This window comes from Vombatus ursinus, unplaced genomic scaffold, assembly GCF_900497805.2.
Source record: "Vombatus ursinus unplaced genomic scaffold, bare-nosed wombat genome assembly UNPS02014812.1, whole genome shotgun sequence".
Taxonomy (NCBI): domain Eukaryota; kingdom Metazoa; phylum Chordata; class Mammalia; order Diprotodontia; family Vombatidae; genus Vombatus; species Vombatus ursinus.
This window is the reverse complement of record NW_020954590.1, coordinates 38,062,105-38,069,173: the sequence shown is the minus strand read 5'-3', so window position 1 is coordinate 38,069,173 and position 7,069 is coordinate 38,062,105.

Here is a 7,069-nt window from a genome sequence, read left to right as displayed (position 1 = left end):
CTATACTATACTATACTATACTATACTATACTATACTATACTATACTGTATTATGGGTAGCTATCATCTCTGGCTTCCATTAAAGGTTCTTCAAGAGTACTCCTATATCTAGTGCAAGGTATCATGGAAAAAGCATTAGACTTGGAGTCAAGAGAAATCTGTAATGTAATTCAAATTTTAACACTTATTATCTGTATGACTATGGGCAAGTCACTTAGCTTTCTCTGAGTCTCACTTTTCTCATATGTAAAATGAGAATACTAATACCTATTTTAACAGGGTATTGTGAGGATCAAATGAGATACCATTGTTAGAGTGCTTAGAACAGTACCTGGAATATAGGAAGTGCTTATTCCTTTCCCCACTTCAAATATTCAAACATTCATTAAGCATCTACTATGACCAGGCATAGAAAGGCCACATTCTGGAGGATATAAAGATGATGAATAAAACAATCCCTACTCTCAAGGAGCTTACACTCTAAAGGGGAAATCCAGCCCTACTTATAATGTCCTTCATAAGCCATGGTGACCAGAGATGAACATTATTATCTGTGTTAGTGATCCATGTTTTACACAACTATAAGATAATATCCACTTATTCCCCAATTCTCTTTCTGATCTTTATGCCCAATACTTTCCTGGTAGTGGATTTGTTGCCATTATTTTTCTGTGTTGTATTTTTCAGGAAACAAACTATATTTGGTATATATAGAAAGTATAAATACTAGATCCCGTTCCTAGAACAGAAAGGATCCATCAGACTTGGGTCAATGCAGCCACCATTTCTTCAGCACCTGCTGAGTGGGTCAGGCATGGTGCTGAACACTGGAGATATAAAGACAAAAAAGGGAAAAATTACTATTTTCAAGGAGCTTACATAGTTATAAGGATAGTCCAGTAAGGGTGGTTGGTATTGTTTGAGAGGTGACATAGAAGAACGGAAAAGCTGTTAACTTGGAGTCAGGACAGGTGTGTACTCAGATCTTGTTTCCCTAACTCATTAGCTTTGGGACTACACCTCTCAGACTCATTCAAGGAAGAACAGTAAATAAGCAATGAGAATACCCTGTCCTTTCTTTGCAGAGATGCAGGAGACTAAATACTATAGATGGTCCTGGGGTACTGGTGATAGCTTGCAGGGAGAGTCTCCCACTTTCTCACCCTCTTTCTCTTGTAAACAGTGTTTGCATTGGTTAGCATGAGAGAGAAGGCACATAGCTCTTGACTAACTAGAGGGAACTTGTAATTGATCTCATATCAAATGTGGCATTGAGGTGTGAAGCAGGAATCAATTGCCTTTGCCTCTTTCTCCCCTACTGTGACAACATTCAGCTCTTAACTATCAACCAGTGAAAAGCAAGAGCATAGAAAGCTCATTCATGTTTTGCTTTGGAATTCATTTGATATGTGTGGAGTTGCCTTCCTATTTATTCTATGATACATTTACATTTGCACACTGTGCACACCTTGCTGCTGGTTTTCTGGGAGGCAATTCAGAGGCATACTGGAAGTGCTGCTAAAAAATTAGGTTTTCATAATCCCTAGAAATTCTCCATAAGGATAACCAAGAACTACAGAGCCATTGTGCTGACCTCATTGTTGTATGCCTGTGAAGCCCAGACAGTATACTAGTGCCATGCCAGGAACCTAAATTGCTTTCATCTGAATTTTTTTAGGAAGAGTCAGAAGATCACCTGGCAGGATAAGGTACCAGACACAGAAGTCCTTTCTCAAACTAAACTGCCAAGCATCCCAACTCTACTGCAGAGAGCACAACTCCACTGGGCTGCCTAAAAGGTTATTTTATTAGAACACTCAAGGAAAACACCCACATGGTCATCAGAAGAAGCAACACAAGGACACTCTCAAGATCTCTCTGAATTACTTTGGAATTGATTGTGTGACATGGGTGACACTGGCAAAGGACTGCCCAGTATGGTGTACCCTCATCAAAGAAGGTGCTGTGCTTTATGAGCAAAGCAGAATTACAGTAGCTCAAAAGTAAGGCAAGATGCACAAATTCAGAGATATCTCCACCCCAAATGTTCACAGGGACTATTCGTGCCTGACCTGTGGTAGAGCTTTTGGAGCTAGGGAGCTAATGTTGGTCTGATCAACCACAGTAGGACACATTGTAACTTGACTCTAACATAGTGATATCATTTTGGTCCTCTTTGAGAAGGAAGGACAACAACTAGACAGAGAACAAAGAACTAAGTCTATGGGCAGTCGAGTGCACTGGACAGAACACTAGGTTTGGAGGAGGCCATGTAGAGGTGTGGATGAGTGCTAAATCTGGAGTCAGGAAGACCAGCATTCAAATCCCACCTCTCACACTTACTAGCTGCATGGCCAGGACAAGTCATTTGACCTCTCTGAGCCTCAGTTTCTTCATCCATTTTATGAGACCCAAATGAGGATCTACAAAATGAAAGCTAATATCTTGAACACTTGGGTTTGAGTCCTGGCTTGGTTACTTACTAGCTATATAAAGTTGACCAAGACATGTAAACTTTACAAGCTTCAGTTCCTTCATTAGTTAAGTAAAATTGAGCTGTGTGATCTCTAAAAACTCTTCCAATGGCTACTAGGATCAGAGATCTGAAGGTGGAAGGGGCCTCAGAGGTCATCTAACCTAACTCCCCCATTTTACAGTTGAGAAAACTGAAATCCAGCTTTTTTAAGGGCCTTGGCCAAGATCATGTAGGTAGTAGTAAGTGGTAGTACTTGGGATTTTAACCCAGGGGCTGATTCCAAATCTGTCTCTCTTTCTGCTGAACCAAAACTGTGTGCTCTTACATTCTAGGCCGTTTATAAAATGAGTCTAATAACCTTTGCACCATCCACCACACAGATATGTTGGTAGGAAAACTCTTTCCTATGTATAAACCTATGCACAAATCTTCAAGCACTCTATAAATATGGGCTATTTTTAAAGTATTCATCTACCTTTTGTGACCCCCTGAAGCTGAGCCCAGGAGCCCCTCCTTCCCTCTGGCTCCATGGAAGTGTTTCCATCAGACATCTCACTGGCACATCTGCTATAAGCACTTCTAGAAATACCCTAATGAGATTTTTCACCCCGTGAATTATCCTTCTGGAATGTTATTGTGTAGTCTGAATAGTGAAAAGTCGGGTGAAATGTCAGTCATTAAATAGTGATATTTCCATACCAAGAGGGCTTTACTCTCGTGAGAAGAGAAAAAGTGTTACTCCACTCTGTTATTAGGCTGTCCCCACCCCCCAAGCAGTGGGGGTCACTGGATACATGGTGTTGATTTCCCGATTAAAAGGAGGAGATGCTTTTGTGGCTGGCTTCGGTAATCCTTGGCCACACAGCTTCATTGTCCCACTAGAAATGGGGGATAAGCTTCTCCCATGAGCTCCTTCATTTCTGCAAATGCTGAAAAAAACTCCCTAGCAACTCCAACACAGCTTGGCATTGAGTTGGGAGGATTTGTGAGGTCACTCTCCTCCCCTTCTCTCAATCCCTCCCCATCTACACACACACACACACACACACACACAAACACACACACACATACACTTTCTGCAGGGATTACATGGCAGGCAGAGAAAAGAGCAGGATAAGCCCAAGCTGGACGAATGAACAGTGAGGCTGAGTCTAGGGTACTTTGTCCCTAATTGCCTCCACAGGTTTCCCTTCCTCAAACTTGGAACAAGGAGTTAGCTGCAGTCCACCTGTCAAAAGAATAATGATAATTCTTGAAATGCATGTAGGACCTTTCAGCCCAGGAACCTAAAGGCAGCTTCACTTTTTTTTTTTAACATAGCCAGGGAAATCCCTACCTCCTAAAAGTCCATACCTTCAATCATTTTTTTTTTAAGTGTAAAGCCATGTTTCTGAAAATATAAACTTACCCTCACCCTAACCAAAAAAACAGACAATCACCTTGTGCTGAATAGGACAGGTCCTACTTGGCAGTCAAGTTAACAGTTTTCTATATCTGAGAGGCACCAGGAAGACTCCCCTTCCTAAAAATAGCTCCTCTCTTGACCTATGATAGATAGCTGAAATTCTACCATTAGAAATCCATTTCTCTGTCTAAAACATTGTCCCTTTTAAAAAGTACTCCCTGGGTAGGTAATATGTGAAACTTCTAATAAGTAAGTGTGAATTATTTAATCAAATGTGTTTTCTTCCTAATAATAATAGTTAGCATTTTATGTCATACAAGACACTTTGCATGCTAGCTCTTTTGTTCCTAACAACTTGGGAGTTTGATATTGTAATTATCCCCATTTTACAGATGAGGAAACTGAGGCTGAGAGAGGTGCCCAGTGTCACACTGATAGCAAATATCAGAGGAAGGATTTGAATTTATGGCCTTCGGACTCCAAAGCCAGCATTCTCCCTACTGTTCCACCTCACTACCTGCGTGCAGGAAGGGTACAGCCTGAGAACTCCAGAAAATAAGGGAAGGTGGAGGGAGGGAATGGCAAAAGGAAAGGGAAAGTCAAAAAAGAAGGCTAGATGGTATAGTGGGGGGAAAAATTACTAGATTGGGAGTCGTGGGACCTGAATTCAAATCCTGTCTTTTATCACCCCTGTGACTTTAGGCAAGTCATATCATTTTTCTAGGGCACCAATTCCTCATCTGTGAAATGAAAGGGTTAAACTAGAAAACCAATTCCAACTCCAAATCCTATGATCCTAAATACTGGATGACAAAAAACAGTTCTCTCCTGCTTCACGACTTTGATTAAACTTGGCCCCTTGTGAAAATCAGGGCTGTAGTAACTAAGGAGATGTCAGTAAACACAAAGTTATTTACTTATTAGGGAAGAAGAAGGGAAATTCTATAGGTTATAAATGTCTGTCATTTTGTCATCCCATATATAATCCCAAGGACTAATCAAAAGAGTAGAAATAGGAGGGCTGAGTAATGTTTCCTTTGGAATTCCATGGCTTACATGAAGACCTCCTTATGATCACAAGAAGAGTGGGTTTAGGGCAGGAGTTTTTCATCTGGGGTCCTCCAGTAGAATTCAGGTGGTGGTGGAGTGGTTTATAAACTTGGATGGGAAAAAACTATATCTTAATTTCAATATTATAGGTTTCCTTTGTAATCCTATGTATTTCATTTTATGTAATAATAAAAAAACCATTCCAAGAAGGAGTCTATAGGCTCACAGACTGCCAAAGGGGACCATGACATACAAAAATATTAGAAATTCTTGGTTTAGGGAATAGATTTTAAAATAAGCATTCATGTTACAAGAAGAAAAAAAACCTGGAAACTGAAATCAATTGAATTTGTGATTGAATATTCACTTCATAGTTAAAGTATTTTGGCTTTGATATTCAGATCTTTTTATTATTCATTTCAGCCTTCATCCTGAACATCTGAAAATACTCTCTACCACCAATCCAGAGACTATAATTCAGATCAAAATGAAAAAATGAGCTGTGAGAGAACCTTTTTTTTTTTTTTTGGAATGTTTTGTTTTTACTTTCATTCTCACTCTTTTTTCAGTGCAGAGATTTAAATAAAACTTGACATGGCCATTCATTGAACTATAGAAATGTTCTTGATCATTTATCCAATAATCATTTTGTTAAGTGGTATAAGCTACAAATTCTGGAAATCAAAGTGCTACAAAGTGAACATTTGTCATGATGGTTAATGGGATTTTAGTTCCTGAATCCCTGATTATCTGATTACTTGGTTGCTATAACTGCCTTTCTGGGTCTCGGAAATATTAAATAGCAACACCTTTTGTTTGGATTTGCTATGCCTTATCAAATTCATCATCAAGTCAGCAATTTGTTTTGAGAAATATTTGGAACTCAGATCAAATCAGGAGTGGAGCCAAGATGGTGGAGTAAAAGCAATGACTTACTTGAGCTCTCCCCCAAACCCCTCCAAATACCTGTAAAAAATGGCCCTAAACAAATTCTATAGTAGCAGAACCCACAAAAAGACAGAGTGAAACAAATTTCCAGCCCAAGACAACCTGGATGGTTGATTGGAAAGGTCTATTGTTCTGGGCTGGGAAAGGAACGCAGTTCAGCATGGGTGCACAGGCAAAGACCAGGCCTCAGCTAACCTGGAGCAGGCCCAAGAGGACTGAATCATGGGCAGCTGTGGCAGAGTCCAGACCCATAAATGCCAAAGACAACTTAGAAGGTCAGTAGGAAAAGTCTATGACCATGGTGAGAGAGAAGCTCTGTCCTGGTGCAGCCCCAGGGTGGCCACTGCTTCCTGAGCTCAGCCCACAGACTGAGGGAGAATTGAGTGACTGATCAGAGGGAGATTGCAGGGATCTCTTTGCTGGTGCTGAAGCAGGATTCTCTTGCTTTGTCTGTGCTTGGATCTGGGTCACAGTTCTGGGTGGCAGTCCTGGGGTGAGGAGGAGGGCTGGCGTGGTGGAGCTTGTAGTGGTAATGGAGAGGGAATCCTCCTGACAGTTCCAAGGCAGAAAAGAGTACTTGTGGTCACTCATACATCACAGCACAGGCCAAGAAAGGAGTAAACACCTTGTCCTTGATCATACCACCTACGAAGAACTGAAAATTGACAGGTCCCTAGAAGTATCTCTGAAAACAGCTGCACAAAACCCCTGAAGCATGGGATAGTACATTCTCCACACTGGAAGCAGACCTGTACTTTAACAAAGAGTTTAAAACTCAAGTAATTGGCTGAGATCATGAGCAAACTGTGCAAAAAATGTCAGACCATAGAATCTTTCTTTGATGACAAAGAAGATCAAACATACAACCAGAAGAAGACAACAAAGTCAAAGCTCCTACATTCAAAGCCTCCAAGAAAAATATGAATCAGTCCCAGGCCATGGAAGAGCTCAAAAAGGTTGAGAAGCAAGTAAAAGAAGTAGAGAAAAAACTGGGAAGAGAAATGGGAGTGATGCAAGAAAATCATGAAAAACAAGTCAACAGCTTGCTAAAGGAGACCCAAAAAAATACTGAAGAAAATAACACCTTAAAAAAATAGCCTAACCCAAATGGCAAAAGAGGTCCAAAAAGCCAATGAGGAGAAAAATGCCTTAAAAAGCAGAATTGGCCAAATGGAAAAGGAAGTCTAAAA